We start from the raw sequence: 21194 nt of genomic DNA, 5'->3' as shown, positions 1-21194 counted from the left end.
TGTTCACATATTATCAATCCAGCAGTGAGTAGTTAACCTTAGAAGAGCAATCAGAAAACACTTTTGCCGCAAATATGCTTTCAAAGTGTTTTGTTATACCATTTTACTGATTATGATGGCATGACACAAGTAAACAGATTTTAGTAGAAATGTATAATGATAGATGGAACAAGCCAACTATAGAAACCAGGGTGTCTATTTTTTGTCAATGGGCACATAGCCTTAATCTATGAAAGAGGTATGGGCTATCACTAAAAATATGAGAGGAAAAAGCCACTGGCGTAGGAGTCAGGACATATGGATGCTAAATCTACCTCTGCTATTAACTCACAATTTGACCTTGGGTCAGTTTAGGGTTGCTTATCCTATTTGCTCATAAATGAAATGAAGATATTTAACTAGATGAACTCTAAGGTCGATTTTAGCTTCAATGTATAAAGAGTATACAGAGATTGTTGGCAAAGCTGTAACTAGAGCAGAGTGATAAATGCTTTGTTCTAGGGCACCAAAATTTAGAGGGAGCAAAAAATCAACATATAGATTTTCCTTCAGAAAAGTAGGCAGTAGAAGGAACATGAGGTTTGGGCAAAGACACTAGTCCAGACCTGAGTTCTTTGGATATTCCCCCTATCAAGTTTCCTCAAATGCTGGCAAGGGAGTAAAGAAGACTAAGAAGTCCTGGTTCTAGACATCTGGGAAACACGTACTACCATAGCTTCCTCCTTCCTTCTCTCTCTGGCCTGTAAGGAAATTTCCAACTGGCTCTTCCTCAAACTTCCTTCTTCCCATACCCAGGACTTCTCCTTTTCTTGTTTTCATTTTTTTTTGGGGGGGGTAGGCAATGGGGTTAAGGGACTTGCCCAGGGTCACACAGCTAGTAAGTGTTATGTGTCTGAGGCCGGATTTGAACTCAGGTCCTCCTGACTCCAAGGCCAGTGCTCTATCCACTGCGCCACCTAGCTGCCCCTGGACTTCTCCTTTTCTCTGTCCTTTCCAGGTGGATCATTCTTTCTCTTCTCCTCAAAAATCAGTCATTTCTCCCGGTGACAGTGCCTAATCCCCGTTATATTTTCCCTTTCATAGACTGTGGTTGAGTAGAAAGAGCTTGGGACTCAGTTCCCCAATTTGGACTTGACAATTCTCCATCTCTTTTCTAACTCCCAGACTTACTTCCCCAGGCCACTCTGATACCCAATTCTGCCTCCCACTCAACTCAATTTGTCAGAATTTCTTCTCGTGTTGTTTTCACAACATGAATTGCAACATTGATGTGAATGTGCATTTTGTGATCATTACATGAATGCCAGATTTGCTAATTACAGCTCTGGCATATAGTAGGCACCTAACAAGTGTCTGTTGATTGGTTTGCTGAAGGTCTAGATATCTAGTGTGGTCACTATTAAATCACTTGTTTGAATTTCAGCCATGTAGTAGCATGCTAATTAGTTGGGGGAATGGAAGTCTTAGGATGGGCATACTTGCTTAATGTTCCTGGACTGAAGAAATAGCTTTATGTTAATAGGACAGTCTCTTTGGTCTGCTGTCACCTGAAGGAATATGGTGCCCCCTCCTTAACTTGATGGACAACAAGCTTGGCTTAAAGAAACTTGAGAAGAAATTGTGATGCTAAACCACAAAGAGTAGCTAGTCTTTCCTGCTCCTAGTCCATAGAGAAGGGAGGTGAAATCACAATAAGGACAGACACATTTTATTTCCCTCTACTATAAGAAGACTATAAGAAGGAAGAAGCAATGAAGTAGCTGTCACCTTTCTAGGATCTAAGATTCACAGAATTTAGAGATAGAGGGGAATTTAAAGAGCATTTGGACTAATGGCCTTAAATTTTCAAATGGAGAAACTGAGGTAACACATGAGAAGTTACTTACTTTTTGCACCAAAATGAGTTGACCTTTATACCAAAAGTTTTAGCTTGCCCAGGCCAGAAACTGAAGCTTTTCTGGGGTAGGGTGGAGGTAGTGAGAAAGGAAACTAAGGGAGGTAGAAAATATGATCTTAGAGATAAAAAGGGGTTTTTACTTCTGGCCAGACTGGAAATAGGCAGAGAGTGACAGGTGAATGAAATTGGGACTCATTTTGAAGTGGATTATTTTTCCTCTCTCATTCTGCTTTCTTCTTTCCTGTACAGAAGATGCCTTCAAAGATGGGAGTTCAAGGCCTATGAGAGGACTGTTGTTTCTGTAGCCTGCTGGCTATAGGTTCCTTTTTCCTGGGTCAGCTTGAATATCTTTTACCTGAAAAAGTCAAATGTGCAACTTTGTAAAGGTAGGATCCACTCCATCTCTTTTGGTATAAATGTTAGTGTAAATAGATTTTAGATTATGTAATAGTGCTAGAATTCCCTTGCACAAAGAAGTTATTTGGTAGATTATCATGTGGTTGCTTTTTTCTCCTAAGCGATAATCTCCCAATAGTAGTAGTTGAACTTTAATCTTAGTTGTCAAAAAATACAAACCCTTGTTTATATTTATTTGTTAAATATTTGTTATAAATAAATTTATTTATTTATAAATAACAAATAAAAATTTGTTAAATTGTATGTGTGTGTGTTGGGGAAAAGGGGTAGGTTGTAACAAAAAAGTGTGACCTACTAAGTGCAGCCTGCCTAGATCATATTCGACCAACATCTTGAGATATTAATGCTTAGAAGATTAATCTCACTGGAAGGTGCCAGCTGCTATCTCACAGTTCAGTGAAACAATACAGATACTCCTGGCAAGCAATCTTCATCACAACATGTGGGGTGTCCCAAAAGTCTTAGTGCAGCTCTGAGCAACTAAAACTTAACTGCACTTAGACTTTGGGTACACCCTGCATACGGCTAAAATTTATTACACTATCCTAAGGTGTTCCCTTTCGTCAAGTGTAACTGAGGAGAAAACAAAACCAAACAAAACCCACCATATGGTTACATTTGACTGGCCTGCTAAAATATGCAGATGCCCAAATTATTGCCAGATGCTTCCTCTGGCTCTCCACTGCCTCCATGTTTGCCCAGGAGTGTGGCACAAAAACACATCTGCAGTTGCTTTTAGTGAAAAGCATATGTTGTATCCATGAGCAGATATTTTCCGTACCATATAGGCGATGAAATCCAGGAGCTGGTTAGTGATGGAAGCTCCCTCCCTAGTACAAATAATGATGGCAACTGCTTCATGGAAAGCTAGATGGTTACAAAGCAATTTGCGAACTTGTCACATCTGATTCTCCTGACAGCTCCATGAGGTGTGCATTCTAAGGATCATTAGCCCTATTTGTAGGTGAACCGTGACTGACCACCAAAGGGATTTGTGGTTGTTGTTATTGTTTTTGTTGGTTCTTCATTTTTTTAGTAACAGTGACATCACGGTTTGACGTCTTGACTTGTGCATGAATTGGATTTAAGCGAGGCAGAGTTGTATAAACTGTCAGCATCACTCTCTCTTTCTGAGTCATTGAAGTCCAGTCACAAGACAAAAGTCAGGATGACTGATGATGGTCCAGGATGCAGGATGGGGGGGCCTTGGCATCTTTGATGGCTGACCAAGCTCTAAGCACTCCACAGTGCCTGCTTTAGCCATCTTCATGGCCGTTGGGACAAATTGTTCTCATCTGCCCGTTCTGCCAGGGTGAGTCTTCCAGTTTGGGGCTATAACAAAGAAATCAGATGTAAATGTTTTTGTACCTATAGATCCTGGTCCTCTTTGAGGTATTGACAGCAACAACAATACAAAAACTCTGGAATTGGAGTCAGGGGATCTGGGTATTAATCCTACCTCTACTATATGCTTCTGGGTGACCTTAGACAAATTACTTAACTGCTCTGTTCCTCAATCTCTTCATGAATAAAATAAGAGGACTGAGTCAGATAGCTGGACCTAAATCCAATGACCATCTTTCTCTGAGAAAATATATGTCAGAAGTTCAGATGGCTATTATTATCAGGGACATGCCATACACCACATAGGAAAGAGATATAATCCTGGGATATGAGTTAAGACAAGAGAAAAAGCATATACCATAGGTCTAAAAGCCAAAGTCTAGGGTCTAAGAGGTCAGTGTCAGCAATGAGCATGGCTGGTGAGATCTGAGCCTAGGGCAGAAGCCATCTGCCCTGTTTTATGCACTCTAGTATGTGTGGCTGGCCTTGAGCTCACAAGCGTCATTACAGTTAGAAGAACTAGATCCCTCCAGGTGAATGTATCCCCAACTGATGCAAGGCCAAAAGTTCTAGGATCCCCAGAAAGTCTTATCTTATTTGTCACACTAGAGCATGGGTGACTTCAGGGCAGATTTGTCTAGGAATGGTCAAGCCTGGAAATCAAATGAGACAGGGTCTTGGCACTTGCTGAGTTTTGTTATTACAAAATTATTCTCTTAGTTCTTTTCACTTCACTCTGCATCAGTTTATATGAGTCTTCCCAAGTTTCTCTGAAACTTTTCTGGAAGTTTCCCTTGTATCATTTCCTACATAATAATAGTATTCTAATAATTCACATATCATAATTTGTTTAGCCATTCCCCAATTAATAATCATCTCCCTTAGATTTCCATTCTTTATGATAACCAAGAGTTCTGCTATAACTATTTTTCACTCACGTGTTCCTTCCTCTTTCTTTGCTTTTAGTGGAACATATACCTAGTAGTGATCTCTCTGGGTCAACAGGTATGCAGTATTTAGTGAATTTGGGAGGCATAGTTCCAAATGGCCTTGACAGAATGTCTAGATTAACTCACTGATCTACCAACCATGCATTACTGCGTCTTCAATAAATTTGACTCTTGTTGTAAGTCATATATGAAAGTAAGCCAGTTATGGATGGATAAACTACACTAGATAAATTAGATAAGTATTGCTGGTCCAGGCAAGAGGTCAAGTCAGGGAAGCAAGATACTATGAAATCAGCATTGGCTCTGAAGTAAGGGAACCTGAGTTCAAATGTTGTCTCTGATACTTACTACCTATGTGATCTTGAGAAAGTCAGCCTCCATTTTTCAGTCTCAGTTTTCTTATCTGTAAAATGAAGGGGTTGAATAGATTACCTCTGAGATACTTTTCAGTTTTAGATCTATGATCTTAGGAAACATTGCTAAGTCAAGAAAAGCCAGTCAGATATGATACATTGATATACCCAGAGACCAGAGACCTAGAAATCATATTTGTTAAGGTTCATAGGGACCTTTTAAGACAGCAACCCAGTAAGGAAAATCAGACAAATATTATTTTCTCCATTCTAAAGCTGAGGAAACAACCTCAAAAAGTTTAAGTGATTTGTTGAGAGTCCCAAAGCCAGCATCAGAGCTAGAATGAGAACTGAGAATCCAGGTCTCCATTTCAATCTCTCTCTCTCTCTTTCTCTCTCTCTAATAAATGTTATTGCTATATTTTTATTTTATAGTGCTAACATTTCTCAGTGTACCCTTCCTTTTTCCCCTTCCCACAACTATCCCCTATAAGTTGTTTTTTTTTAATCATCTGCCAAAAGTAACTAACACATAAAAAAGTCTGACATTGCATGCAGCGCTTCACACCTATAGCCCCCCACCCCTTTAAAGAAATTGGAAGAGGTATGTTCTCATTACCCTTTCTTGAGGCCAAGTTTGGTCATTCACTACAATTTCCCAGAATTCGGCTTCAATTGTTCTGTTGGTAATGTTCATTCTACTATTTTTTCTTGAATAGTGAAAAGAACAGTGGACCTGGAGCAGGAAGACTTGTGTTCAAATCTTAGATCTGCCACTTACTGTATGTATGAGACCTCTATATGAGTCTCAGTTTCCTTGTCTGAAAAAAATAAAGGATTGGATTAAATTTCCTCTTGGGTTCATTCTAGCTTTACTGTTCTGTGACTATGATGCTATAAACAAGCCAGCTAATTATTATTCATTACGTGGATAAGTAAGCAGTGGTATGCATGGTCACAGACTAGTCAGACCTTCTGTTTTTTACAGTTCCTCAGGCTGGCCCACAGCAAGATTTTGAAACAGATGAAATTTTTCCTTGACACCCCCAGTCTTGCTGTTTATTCTGTCCCTCCACAGATGTTTCCCATCCATGGTGTCTACTGACCTCCCTGTCTTTCCTTCCACTCCTTTATGCAAATCAACTGTCAAATGGCCTTTCTTCACACTAATTACAGATGAGGGGTAACTTAATATGTCTGCTCTCCCAGGAATATTTGCACTATAACTTTTAAGTGAATAGGATGTAGCGTTGATGATTGTGTATCAGACATCAGCCAGTGGATAAGGAAGGCTTCGTAATGGGGTGGGGAACTGGGGCCTTTCTAGTTCCTCTGCAATCCTATAGTCACCTGTTCTGCTTATATACAAGGCTGTCTCCAGAATCAATTATTAAAATATTCTTCATGATGATTTTCCATTGAGGATTCAGGCAGTGAGATGGCACAGTAAAGGTGTGCTAGAACTGCAGATGAGTTCAAATCTCCCTTTAGGCATTCCCTAGCTGGGTGACCCTAGGCACCTCCTACAAGTGACTTAAATCTCTGCCTGCCTCAGTTTCCTTGCCTCTAAAATGCAGATTTTTTTTCTGTTTCCCAGAATCGTTTTAATGATAAAATGAGATCTTCATAAAGTGCTTTGTAAGCCTTAACGCTCTCTATAAATGCTAGCTATTATTATTCAAGGGCCTGGTATATTATAGTTTTTGTGTGGCTCAGCCATCTTCCCAGTTGCATGTTAGCTGCCAAAAAGACAAACATATACTAAGCAGCAATATTAATGCCCCACTGGAAACCTGCATACTTTTGTAGGAAAAATCCTTTGCTAATATAAATCATTTATAGAATGATGCCACAAAGATGTCAAACATAGGGATAAATGTTCAATATTCATTATTAGCAACTATATTTTCTCTCTGAAGCCTGACAAAAACAAAATGTAGGAGGAAGAAAACTTCAGTGAACTTGTTTTCAGTATTTCTCTGCTGTATGACTGGGGTTACCAGAGGCTAGACTTCCTCCCTTAGGATAAAACTCCAAGGCAGAGGTTCTTAACCTTATTTTTGTCATGAATCTCCTCTTCAGTATGATAAAAATGATAGGCCCCTTCTCAGAATAATATTTTAAAATGCACAAAATAAAAAACATAAGGAACCCAATTATACCAAAATGCAATTATCAAAATATTTTAATAGAAGTTCAGAATCCCTGTCCTAAGAAGAAAGGGAACTTATGGGCACATTAGGTATGTGGCAACCCCTAGAGGTCAACTCTTCTTGTCACGAAGGTTTTCCATGCTGACTTGTATGAGTCTGGAGTGCCACAATCCCAGGAAAATAGTATAGGAATTCCCAAAAAAATGCTCTCCCTGGAGAACACAGATGTGAGATGCAAACCCTGGGCATCCTACCAAGATAACTAAAATCTCAGGCAGCAAGAAACACTTACATAGTACTGTGAGGAGCCTCGAAATCTGTTACCATGGAAAATAAAATTATCTAACACTGGTCTCCATCCTTGTTCATATAATAACTGTTAGGGCCTGTACTCGTCCTCAGCAGAAGCAGAGTCAGCCAATCTATCACCAATAGCTTCTAGCCACTGGTGCTGCTATCATAAATCATGCACATAGTGGCCACCTCCTCCAGGTATAATTCCATGTTGGCTGTTGGCCTTTCTTGGTCCTACTCATTGCTCTTGACCCAGGGCCAGGATATCAGTCCCACATCCTGACTTGCTGTCTTACTGACAATGATCACGAAGTTCTTGATTTTGTTTACTGGCTCGCTTTGGTCTGATCTGAAGTTCCCAGATGGCTAAAAAAAAAAAAAGAAACTGAAAGCATAGTGAAATACCCTTCTCTCTTCCCCCACAGTCACTTCATTGCTTTCCTTTGCTTCGATTATTCACAGCAAACTGTGAAGAGACAGATGTCAGGGAGTCTTCAGCATAGTAGCCAATTTAAGGGGCGTGTAGAGTTAGCCTCATAATGGATCAGGAAGAGGGATAAGGTCAAATTCTAACAAATTCTAGGGTCAAATTCCTTTTCAAGTAACATTTTTTTTTCAGCAGAAAAGCTTTCATTTCATAATGCCTTTAAAATCTTCTTATGCCTCTAAACACATGGGCCCGTGTATAGTATCCTGGCTCAACACTGACCTCCAAAAGGGGTCCTCAAGAAATGATGCACAAGCAAAATGAGCTAAAATTGTAGTGGAGGCCAACTGAATGCCAGCCCACCAGTGAGCAGTGGGTAACATCTTTGCTGCTGCAAAATGGACTCATGAACAGCAGAGAGTGCTAGCCATAAAATGCACTGATCGCCTCAGGGTTGGCTTCTCTGGCAGAGCTCTCAGAGGTCTGAGTCTTTGGCTTGGACGAGGTATAGCATCATTGAAGAATGCCTGTAAAATTGTAGGGAGTATGTGAAGTGAAGTAGAAAATGGCATAGAATAGTCCAGTGGCTTAAAGAGAATCAATGTGATTTAATTAGAAATCTAGAATTCAAGTCCTGGATGCCCTAAGTACTAGCTATGTGAGCAAGGACAAATAATTTATTCTCTCTGAGTCTCAGTTTACCCATCTCCAAAACAGAGAAAATAGGGCTTGAACTAACAGCCATTGGGCTGTTAGGAAGAAAGTGATTTCTGAACCTTACAGATGGTTTTTGTTGTTCAGTTGTTCTTCAGTCATGTCCGACTCTTCATGACTTCATTAAGAGTTTTCTCGGCAAAGATACTGGAGTGGTTTGCCATTTCCTTTTCCAGCTCATTTTACAAATGAGGAAACTGAGGGAAATAAGGCTAAGTGAATTGCCCAGGGTCATATAGCTAGCAACTATCTGAAGCTGGGTTTGAACTCAGGTCTTCCTGACCCCAGGCCCAGCTTTGTATCTACTGTTACCTAGCTGCACTTACAAATGGTACCAAACTCAAAAAGAAAGGGGTCTCTGATGGCTACATATCTACTTAGAAAAATACAAATTAACTATGTTGTATTGCATTTTTGTTTGTTTTGTTAAATATTTTCTAATTATATTTTAGTCTAACTCAGTAGCACTGTGGAGTTCAAGTGTTTGGGGCTGGTAGACCAGGGTTTGACACATTTTCATTACATAACATCTTAAGCATTAGGAAGATATCTGGGGCAAAGTGGCTGGACTAGATTTTTTTTAATAAAGTGTTTTTCCAAACAGGCAGAGCAGAATGTTTCTCATCTCCATTGTCCTTGTTCCTGAAAGGTACTTCTACCTCTGAATGTAATGAGTTTAGATGACAGGTCCTTGAAATATGAGCAGAAAATACATACGCACACATACAAACATACACACACACACACACACACACACACACACACACACATACACACACACACACACACACACATGCACACACAGAGTAGGTACCTAACCTCAAGGAGGAGCTCTGAACAAAACAACTAAAACAATTGAAAAGAAAGTGAAGAAATGAAGATAAATAGTAGGAATAGTTTGTACACCATCTTCTTTCCTCTCATCCTCCCTGCCCCCATTGAGGTGATATCATTGTGCTACTGATGACTTTTTATAAGATCAGAGACTTTAGAGCAGAACGGGATCTCTGTGATCACTTAATGCAGCCCCATCATTTTAGAGATGGAGAAACCGAGATAGGTCTTGAGATGGGAAATGATACTAACTTCAGCCTCAGAGGCAGAAGTTTTAGTGGAAAAAATAATGAATGAGAATGTGAAAGTGGAGAAGAGAGGTTGGGTTCTCCTCTTTCTCTGAGGACTTCTGGGAATTCAGATGGGGAAATCTTTCCTATGTGTTCTTTATCTGAGGAGTGCACAGCCATCTGTGATCTAATGTGAGAGCTGTCAGTGGGGGCAGTTGCAACATCTCTTGAACCAACAATCTTGGTCCCTGACCTTGCTTGGCTCCCTGAATACAATCTGATGAGCTAGTTGCCTCATTACCTCTCCTCATGCTTCACTGCTGTTGTCATAAAGGATATTCAATTGGCTGAAAGGTATAGAGCTCAGTTCTTTTATTGTTAGTTTATAACAAGCAAAAAACAAAACGCATAAACATGATTTGGTGAAGATAAACACCACCTCAGAGACTCTTCAACAAGGTATATGAAAAATCATACAAGAGTCTTTCAAAGACGTAATATCTGAGTTAACTAGAGGCAACTGGGTGATACAGTGAACAAGAGGGCTGGACTTGGAATCAGAAAGATTTGAGTTCAAATTCTGCTTCAGATATTTACTGTGGGACCCTAAGGAAGTTTAACCCACTCCCAGCCTCAGTATCCCCATCTGTAAAATGAGGAAACTAATATACCTTCTTCATAGAGTTGTTGTGAGGATCAAATAAGATAACATGTGCAATGTTATTAATCTTAAAGTACTATATAAAATACTACTTATAATTATTAATAACACCCTGATTACTAATATCAATTGCATAACAAAATGAGAAAATGTATACTTATCAAAGATATTTGACAAGATCATAGAGGAGGACTCTTGTCTAAATGAAAGAGGGATTTCCTATAGGTGGGGAGATCTTGTTTACATACAACATTGTACTGATTGCAGTAAGTCCTGGAATATGGCAATCCTTCAATGAAATACAGAACCACTTAAAAGGGTTTTTCCTAACCACCCACACAGGAATGAAAACAAATTAATGTAACCTGGCTATTGAGAAGCCTATGATATATAGTTGAGTGCGGAACCCACACTGCTCCAGTAGTACACATACTTAGGTACTACAAATGGGCAATTCCACCGATCGCTAGTGCTCTCCCCTCCAACTACCTCGGGCTTAATTACTTGGCATTTATGTATATTTATCCCCTTTGTATTTATTCTGTATGTAATTATCTACATATAAATATGTAAATACTTATATGGATAGATACATATATATTGGCATGTAACTATATGTATGCATATGTATGTAAGTATGTTTATATATGCATGTACATACACACACACATATATATAAAATGAATGAAACAATCCTACTTAAAAGGAACTTACACTCCAATGGCCAATATTAGATATGTGTGTGTGTAATATGTATACCCACATATAATGAGTATATGGAAAGGATCTTATATATGTATATGTATATATATTTCTGACATGTAAAATTATTTCAAGAAAAAAAAATATATATATATATTTCTTTTGTTGCCCATTAGAATGTAAGATCCTTTCAGTAGGGATTGTTTCATTCATTGTATTTGTTTCCTCAGTATCTGGCACAATGTTTGGCACACAGTAGGTATTTAATAAATGCTTATTGATTGACTGACTGAATTAATAAATAAGCTAGCCCATAATTGAACAGGAAGAAGGGAAATTCCATAACGTTTTTAACGGCCCCATATCTCGTTCTTTAAAAAAAAGCCCATTTTTTTCCCAAAGGGCAGAGATTTGGCTGCATAGCTTTGAGTAATGGACTGCCAGTCTCTGAAGAATTCATATTGCAAATTGCTCCACATGTGAATGATGGGAAATTAGCAGGTTACAATACTTTATCAAAAAGAATCGCATTGCAAAATGTGACAAGGAGTGTCATCAGAGAGATGTATGAACAGAAAAAAAAAATGGGCTAGTCCCCTGGCAAGAATGAGGGAGAGTTAATTGATGGACAAACTATACATTCTGTTATCAAGAGATCTACAAGAAGGCCTTCTTCCTGTGGAGAATTTATGCTAGGACATGAATAAGAGCTGTAAGTGAGGGATAGTCAAAGATGGATTTCGAACTGTACTGTTTGAGGAAGTGCTCAGATCAATGAAATCAGATATCCATCCTAATACGGGCAATTCCTTGGAGATATGATGGGTTCAGTTCCAGACCACCTTAGTAAAGTAAATTTCACAGCAAAATAAATCACATGAATTTTTTGGTTTCTCAGTGTGTGTAAAAGTTCTGTTTACACTATGCTGTAGTCTATTAAGCGTTCGATAGTATTATGTTGAAAAACAACCTCAATATACATATTATAACTTAAAAATACTTTATTTCTAAAAAAAAACGTTAACCATCATCTGAGCCTTCAGCGAGCCATAATGTGTGTGTGTGTGTGTGTGTGTGTGTGTGTGTGTGTGTGTGTGTGTTTTCCTGGTGAGGTAATTGGTGTTAAGTGACTTGCCCAGAGTCACAGCTAGTAAGTGTTATGTGTCTAAGGCCTGATTTGAATTTAGGTCCTCCTGATTCCAGAGCTGGTTCTCTGTGCCACCTAGCTACTCCAAGTCATAATGTTTTTTGCTGGTGGAGGGTCTTAGCTCAATTTTGATGGCTGCTGACTGATCAAGATGGTGGTTGCTGTAGGTGGGTGTGGCAGTGGTATTAAAATAAGGCAATATATGAAGTCTGCCAAGTTGATTAACCCTTTCACCTCAGCACTTAGAAAGCACTGTAGGGTTATTAATTGGCTTAATTTCAATATTGTTGTGTCTCAGGGAAGAGGGAGACCCAAAGAGAGGGAGAGAGAGAGAGAGAGACAGCCAATCAATGGAGCAGTCAGAACACTACAACATTTATTAAGTTTGCCGTCTTATATGGGTAATGTTTGTAGTGCTCCCCAAAAATTATAATGGTCACATCAAAGATCAACTGATCACAGATCACCGTTAACAGATATACTAACAATGAGACATTTTGAAATATTGCAAGAATTACTCAACTATAACACAAAGACATGATGTGAGCATGTGCTATTGGAATAGACTTGCTCAAGGCAGGGTTGTCAAAACCCTTCAATTTGTAAAAAAATAGGGGGCAGCTGGGTGGCACAGTGGGTAGAGCACCGGCCCTGAAGTCAGGAGTACCTGAGTTCAAATCCAGCCTCAGACCAAACACTTGACACTTACTAGCTGTGTGACCCTGGGCAAGTCACTTAACCCCAATTGCCTAAAAAGAAAAAAAAATAGATAGAGCACTGGCCCTGGAGTCAGGAGGACCTGAGTTCAAATCCAGCCTCAGACACATAATAACACTTACTGGCTGTGTGACTCTGTGCAAGTCACTTAACCCCAAATACCTCACCAAAAAATAAATAAATAAATAGATAGATAGATAAATAAAATTTGTAAAGAATGCAATATTGCAAAGAGCAATAAGGCAAAGCACAATAAAATGAGGTATACCTATATCAAAATATATATTCACAAGGGATATGCTATACAAATTCAGAGATAATTCACCATGGTAACATCCTTAGCAGTCTGAATAAAAGAAAACTGCCCCAAGCGTAGACTTGGGGATAGTCACACTTCTCAAGTATGCTATCTAGCTACAGTATCTCTAACACAGTTTGTCTACATAATCTTTTCTATGTCTAGAGCCCCAGACCATGGTATCATTACACTCCATGGCTGTTTCTTCCCGCTTAATTTGTTCTCTGATTCTCTGAACTTGTGTTCCAAGGTATATCCCTATCTACTCACTATTCAGGAAATAAGCTTATAGTCATTCTCAAAGATGAAGAAACATTGGACATCATTCCCTAGGCTCCAAAACCTGTTCTAAGGTTTTGACTTGTTGACCTTCATTAAGAGCAAAGACAGAAAAATACATACTTGGGGAGCGGGTGGGCTGGATTCATAATTTTATTGGTATAGGGGCTATCTAGGGAAGAAACCACCTTCATCAATTGAAATCATTACCTGCTCTGCAGCTTCTAGTGCTAGAACATTGCTTGAGTCGTTGAGTTGTTAAGTAGTTACGGTCACATACCCATAATGTGTTGAAGGCAGGACTTGAACTCATATCTTCCTGACTGTGAGACCAAATTCTATTTTTCTGTCTCTGCTTCAATAACTATAACAGAAAAGCAATGGTTATACTGCTTCCAACCTCTAATCTTAATAATTTTCAAGGGCTTTTTCTATCAATCAAGTAAATAAAAGCGCCTAAATAAGTAGGTTCACATAATTTGAAATAATATTTCAACTTGACATGGAATTAATTCCACCCTGAAATTCACAATAAATAGCCTCTTCTTTTCTGGTATCAGTAAGCAAAATGGTGAAGTAGGCAAAGTTTATCTTTGTTTCTTATTTAGTAAAAATAGAGATAAGGACTGAACCTGGTATTTCACTGGATAAAGGAAATTTTTCAATGGGAAAATTTCCTTTACCAATACAGCTCATACCTCTCTTGTAAATTACAGTATTAGAGAGTGACCAAGGGTGCTGAGAGGATAAATGACTTGTCCAAAATCACACAACCAGTATGTGACTGAGGCAAAACTTTACCTGAGACCGTGTTTCTGATTCTGAGCCCATTCTCCATCTTTTGTTATCAGTTGTTTCAGTCATGCCCGGCTCTTTGTGACGTCATTTGTGGTTTTCTTAGGAAAGAAACTGGAGTGTTTTGCCATTTCCCTCTCCAGCTCATTTTACAGATGAGGAAACTGAGGAAAACTGAGTTAAATGATTTGCCCAGAATTACACAGCTAGTAAGTGTCTGAGGCTGGATTTGAATTCAGGAAGAGGAAGAGTCTTCCTGATTCCAGGACAGGAACTCTATCTATTGCACCACCTAGCTGCCCCACTTTCCATCTACTCTTGTTATTTAAAAATTTGACAAAACAAATTATAAAGTACTTTTCTGACAACTGTGAAACTGAACAAACACTGACTCTATCATACTCTATGGAGTTTATAACTTCATAGGGCACAAATTAAAGATTCAGCTTGTCCCAGTGGAAAGATTCCTGTACTTGGAATCCTTCAGAAGACCAAAGTTTGAGTCCTGGCTTTTCTAATTACTACTGATACAATCCTGAACCAATCCAACTTCTTTAGACCTCACATTTCCCACAAGCAAAATGAGGTCATTGAACTAAGTGATCACTAATCCTCATTCCTGTAACCACCACCCCAGTTCTAAAGCTATGATCCTAAGTAGGAGTGAGAAGTATAAAGATACAACTGAGAAGTGGTGAAGTTTCAAAGTCAAGTCTTCTGGAACTCCAGTCACTGCACAGTACTGCTTCCTCTGGACTAAACTCCCTTTTCCCCATTACATTTCTATAGCTGCATATGACAGTTCCCCTCATTGAATCTTGTTTGTTCCAGAAGCTGGGGGTGCTTAAGAACAGGAAGTTAATTGGACATTGTTCATTAACATTACCAATAAAGTCAAGTAGAGTAAATAAAAAAATACCCTAATCCTCACAAATCTGTCTTTTATGGCCTCATATTACAAGATCTTTTCCAGGATCCCCTGTTGGATTGTTCAAAAATCCCATTCCCTTTCTTCCTTAGAACTGGTGCTAGTTCTGGAGTCAAAGAACCTGGATTCAAATCCTCACATAGCCATGGATGAGTTACTTCCCTTCTGGCCCTGTTTCCTCATCTATGAAATGAGGGGGCTGTTCTAAATGATGCCTAAGTGTCCTTTCAGCACTAGATCTAGGATTCAGTAATTGCACATATCCCCAGCTGTGGTGGATTTCATTTTCTTTGTCTTAGAAAGGAGCATTCTTTTCTTTCAAGGCTTGGATTCACTTGTTAACAATGGAGGATTTTTTTCTTTCCTGCTTATTATTTTGAATGTTGGCTTAGGCCTATCTATTGCTTAGGTTAAGTGAGCTCAGTGGAATTTCAGAACAGAGCTCAGTTAGGACACAATGATTGTTTTGTTTTGTTTTTTTGGGGGGAGGTTGCTGTTGTTTTGATCATGAAACTTCAAAATAATAAGCATTACATGTGGAAACTATTCTCAGTCCTGTTCTAAACTACACAGTCCAGTTCTTTTGTGAGCTTTGACTTTTGTTATTATTGTTCTTATTGCTATTGTTTTAATTTAGAAGAGATATTCCTTTTTTTTCCTCTTCCTAATTTATTTTTTACCCAATTCTGTTCACTGTGAGGATTAGGCAATTTACGGTATTTGGGGGTATCATTAATGGCTAATTGTTGTTAATGTTCATGCAATGACATGGGAAAGAGTGCAAGATGTCTAGCATATTGGATGAACTCCTTGTGGTAGGTAGTTTTCTTAAGAGACATGTAGAAGAAAGGCACAAGGGGAGATGACATACATGATTTGCAATCTGCATCATCAAAGGAAGTAAACACATCAGTGGGATGACAAATCTATTGGCGTATTGGAGGATTAGAACAGTGGAATAATAATAGTTAAAGGTCACATTTATACAGTATGTTAGTAATGCAAAGTGTTCTCTTCACTCCACAAGGCAGATAGAGAAGATAATATTATCTTCATTTTGCAGATGAGAAAACTGAGACTCACATCATTTACAAAACACCTTCTCATTCATTATTTACAATGAATTTAACTAATTGGCAGAGTAGGTAATATTATTCCCATTTTACAGAAGAAGAAACTTTCCCAAAGTCACATAGCTAATACATAGTAGATTAAGACTCAAAGCAGGGTCTCTGATCCCAGTACTATTGACTCGGCATCACACATTGTGCCTTTCATGGTTTTCATAATTATCTTTGCTGTGCTTTATTTTGTCCTGTCTTTCAAATTTGTACTGTGTTTCCCTTCCCTCCACAATTATTTGGGGCCAATAATAGCACCACTGGGTAGAAGTTCTAATGCATTGTGGTCTTATAGGGATTGGCATATAACTAGAATTGCATTCAGTAGAAGTGTCTATTCTTAGCATTTCCAGTTGATTGTTTATATTTTTGGCTGAAATTTCCATTGAAGTTCACCTTCAGTGACTCTAGGAAGAAGAGCAGAAGCGGGGTCAGGGAGGGAGGAGAGCAGGTAGAGGAGAAAGGGAAGAAAAATGAGGAGAGGGAGAAGGTGAATCTAAGTCCTTTTTGAGTTCTCATTTTTCTGTATCCCTCACCTCCTCCCTCCCTAAGATAGAAAACATTTTGATGTAGGTTATATATATGCTGTCATGTAAAACATATTTCCATAAGTTTTCCATCTTGTAAAAGAAGAAACAGACCAAAAGAAAAAATGATATGGGAAAAATAAAGAAAGTGAAAATTATATGCTTAGATCTGCATTCAGACTCCATAAGTTCTTTCTCTGGATATGAATAGCATTTTTCATCATGGTACTTTGGGATTGTCTTAGATCATTGTATTGCTGAGAATAGCTAAGTTGTTCACAGCTGATCATCATACAATATTGCTGTTTCTTGTACAATGTTCTCCTGGTTCTGCTCACTTCACTTTGCATCAGTTCATGTCCTTTCATGTGAATCTAAGTTTTCAAAGACCATGGCAATGGCACTATGGCCAATTATTACAAAATAGGAAGGCCAATTAAGTGTGATGGCCTACTATCTAATAACTAGCTTGGCTAAATTCAGAGGGGCTCATAGTCAATCAATCAATAAGCAAACATATTAAGTACCTACTATATGCCAGGCACTGAGCAGGGCACTGATACAAATACAAAGAGTAGATAGTGTTTATTTTTAAGAAGCTTACATTCTAATAGAGGAATTTAACACATAAAAGGGAATCATGGCCATGGAAGGAACTTGGGGTTTAAAAAGTTAAAAAGTTTAAAAAGGAATTGTGAATGGAGCCCTTTCAAGTAGCAAAAGAAACTACTGAGTCATTTATTGTTCCCAGAGCAAGAACAGGAACAAGAGATAATAAATAAATTCCTGACAGAGAGGTGAAGTATTTGGAGTCAAAAATGAGACATATATTTTGGCACATGGCCATAATGGGAATTTGTTTTACTTGCCTATGCATATTTGTTGCAGGAGTTTTGTTTTTCTTTCCTTTTTTCCATCTCAGGAGAGGGTCACAAGGAAAGGCAAATAGAGTTTTGTTATTTTTTACAATGAAATTTAACTAAAATAAAGTAGAAAGTAGAGTCTGAAGTAAGGCATGTATTTGGGATCATGGCAGATGGCAAAATGGTGGGCACTGGTATCTTAGTGGATGGCTGTATGGAAGGTGAAGCATGGGTTGGGACTGGCCAGATATAGTAGGTTGAGTTGATCTTTCACTTGTAACTAGGTAGACCGTAGCTTATAGTTAGATAATTTGTTTTAGCTGGAGTAATTCTTGAAAATCATCTTCTAAGTCCTAAAGGAATTATAATCTTCATTAGTGGAGAGACAATTGATGATACGTCTTTGAAGTTTTTAAGAAGTATTAGCTTAGTGGCAGAATGGGTCTAAATGTTTAGATGTTACTTTGGGGTAGGTCTAATCAGTCCATCATATGGCAAATGTGATCAAAGTGGCTAAAAAAAGTCCCATTGCAGGGTCCTGATGTCATGTGTGTTCTAAGTCTGCAAATACCATTAATGGAGCAAATCAGTTTGATACCAATACTTTGTATCAACAGGGCTATACAAATATAAGTTGCTCACATATGGTGAGCCATGACCAATGTGGGAATTTTTGATTGACTGCATATTGGTTAAAAGGGTTTTTTTTTTCTTTTTCCCAGGTTCGGGAGGCAATAGGAAGAGAAAATAAATGCCTGTTAATTGAAAAAATATACATTCTTAAATGAGTTGGTCATTCAGTCAATAATTATGCCTGTGATGATTTGGATAACCACTGTGCTCCTCACAGTGTGTTTGTGATGATTTGGGTAACCATTGGCTCTTCACAATGTAGCTACAGTTCTGATTACAGTTCTACATCTAAGAATGGAGATGTAGCTTCCCTTGAAGATGCATTTCCTATAAGAGGTAGTATAGGAGAGTGAGAAGAAAACTAATCCAGGTGGAAGAAGACTTTCATTCTAGTCAAACCCTGTCACTCACGTGAGTATGGCTTTGAACAAACCCATGAACCTCTCTAAGACTTAATTTCTTGGTCAGTCAAAAGGGATAACAATCTTTTTCTAGAGGTTGAGTGTTATTGTATGGCTCCAAAGAAGGCATGTATATGAAAATTGCTTTGTATCTACAACACTTTGCTCACATGGTATAGTGAGTAGAGTACCAATCCTGGAGCCAGGAAGAGGTAGATTCAAAGTGTTTCTCTTAAACATATTACCTGGGTGACTGTGAGCAAGTCACTAAACCTCTCAGTCCCTAGGTTACTCTAAAAACACATGTTACAGATGAGTTGTCCATCAGTACCAGTGGAGGGAATTTCCATACTGAAAGTTCCACAAAATCAATTTTAAAGGACCAATTTTGACTTAAAAGCCTGTCCTCTTTTGGAGGTAAATATTCACCTGCAGTATCACTTTTCTCTTTTTTTGCAAGAAAAGAGTAAAGAGAGGACTGGAGAGAAAATGAAAGAAGAGAGGAGAGGGGTTTTGAAATAACTTGCTCATTCACCTGCTGTAGGAATCTCTCAGATCTCCACTATTTCTGCCTACAGTACTAGGTAAGAATTATAGGGAATACAAAACTGTGGCATGTGTTGGAAAAAAAAACAAGCATTTTTCATTTTTCTCCTGAAATTCATTCTTTCCTTTCAGAATAATAAAGTCTGAAAGGCTTTTATGACTGGGCATTTCACTTTCCTTTGGAGAGAAGTGCACTCAATGTGGCTGAGGGGAATTTCATTTGTAATCCATCCTCCAGTTATTTTCCCATCTTCCTTTTCTCCCCCTCTGGAAATTTCAGGAAATGCCACATGCCTTAAAGAATTCCAATAGCAGCCTAATGGGGGAAATCCTAATTCATTGTCAAAAATGATTTTTGAACATTTTATCCTTAAGAACAGGATATTATCACCACAGATCCATAACCACAGTGAGGCATCGGTGAGATATATACCTTTAGGGAATCTCCAGGCCTTGGATAGGTATCCTCTTCCCCCACTCCATCCCACTGGTAACTTAGGAAGACACAAACCAGTAGTGTAGGGATGCTATGTGGTTTGATGTTTCCAGAGAAGCCAAAGGCCGCAGCCTTCTAGTTGGTATTTCTGCCTCAAGTCTCTCCCCACTCCAACCCATCCTTCATTCAGCTATCAAATTCCTAAAGCCCACATCTGAAAAATATGTATTAAACTCTGGTCACTTCCTCTAATTTCCCAGAACCAAATATTAAGCCCTATGTTTGGCTTTTAAATCCCTTCATAATTTAGTCCCTTTCTACTTTTCCATTATCCTTACACCTTACATCTTCCACATATTCTATGATACTGAACACTTTTCTATTCCTCACAAAAGACACTCCATCTATCATCTCCATGCATTTTTATTGGATTTACCTCATGCTTGGAATTCTCTCACTCCTCATCTTCATCTCCTGGTTTCCTTCACATTTCAGTTAAAACTTCATATTCCCCAAGAACTATATCTTGTTCCCCTTAATACTAGTGCCTTGTCCTTAGATTATCTCTAAATTATCCTTTCTATATCTTGCTCATATATACCTATTTGCATTTTGTCTCCCCATTAGACTATAAGCTTGGGAACAGAACTGTTTTTTGCTTTTCTTTGTATCCTGAGGACTTAAAACAGTGCTTCGCACATAGTGGGTGCTTAATAAATGCTTATTGACTTGATTTGTTCTCTTGAAAGATACTCTAAGTACTCTGTGATGGGTCTGCCTTAATGAATTGGTAAAGGGTGTGGATTCTTCCATGGCCTGAGACCAATTCATATTTTTCTTGGAGGCTTTGGATGTAGAAGCTTTACCTTTCTGTCTTCTTCTGAGTGTGTGTTTTGATCTTCCTTGTCAGCATAATAACTTCCTGTAGTCAGAGGGGTTTTTTTTTCCATTGCTCATTTTCCCAGCCTATTATTTGACTTTTAACTGTCTGTTGAAGTTGGGCTCTGCTTCTAGGGTGGAGGTTGCACTATCCTGAGCTTCAGAGGTTTTGTACAGCTGTTTTCAGAGAAACTTCTAGGGACCCATAAATTTTCAGTTCTTCCAAGGTGGTATGATCTACTGACTGTGCTCTGGTCTGTGAGCAACTGCAAGAATTCTTTTCTGCACTGGAACTGTGAGGGTCCACCCTCCCACTGCTGTTACAAGCTCTGCTACATTAGTGCTCCTCCCCGCCCTGGGACTGCCACCCAGGACTGGATTTGAGTGTGATGAAGAAGAGAAAGGAGGGTTCAGATATATTGTAGGAGCCACCCTCAGACTTAGCACACTCAGCCTTGCCAAGCTCTCTGTCATTCTTTCCATCACCTCTACAAGGGTCTCAGGCATCTGAGGACCATAGGTTTTAGGGAACATTTCTCACTTGGGTATATTTCATCATTTTCCCATCTGTGATGTCATCAGAGGCAGAAAGAGATAGGGACTGGCAGGTGAATCAAACAGAAAATGTAAGCAGTGTATGGTAGGTTA

The 21194-nt window shown here is 38.7% G+C and overlaps 1 long non-coding RNA gene across 2 annotated transcripts; it reads right to left on the bottom strand.

Moving 5' to 3' along the window:
- Positions 1-1765: 1765 nt before the first annotated feature.
- On the bottom strand, positions 1766-5779 carry LOC110210839 (uncharacterized). 2 transcript variants are annotated; one of them, XR_013483909.1, is made up of 4 exons: positions 5581-5779; positions 4957-5011; positions 3096-3646; positions 1766-2252 (listed from the first exon to the last, which is right to left on the bottom strand). It is a non-coding gene; the product is annotated as an uncharacterized LOC110210839 (long non-coding RNA). The 2 variants fall into 2 exon arrangements; XR_002325189.2 differs by lacking the exon at positions 1766-2252 and having other exon boundaries at positions 2493-3646.
- Between the last annotated feature and the right edge of the window lie 15415 nt (positions 5780-21194).

The sequence above is a fragment of the Phascolarctos cinereus genome, unplaced genomic scaffold (assembly GCF_003287225.1).
Source record: "Phascolarctos cinereus isolate Bilbo 61053 unplaced genomic scaffold, phaCin_HiC Scaffold_9;HRSCAF=440, whole genome shotgun sequence".
NCBI lineage: Eukaryota > Metazoa > Chordata > Mammalia > Diprotodontia > Phascolarctidae > Phascolarctos > Phascolarctos cinereus.
The sequence above is the reverse complement of the archived record's forward strand: the minus strand, read 5'-3'. Positions and strand labels throughout refer to the sequence as shown.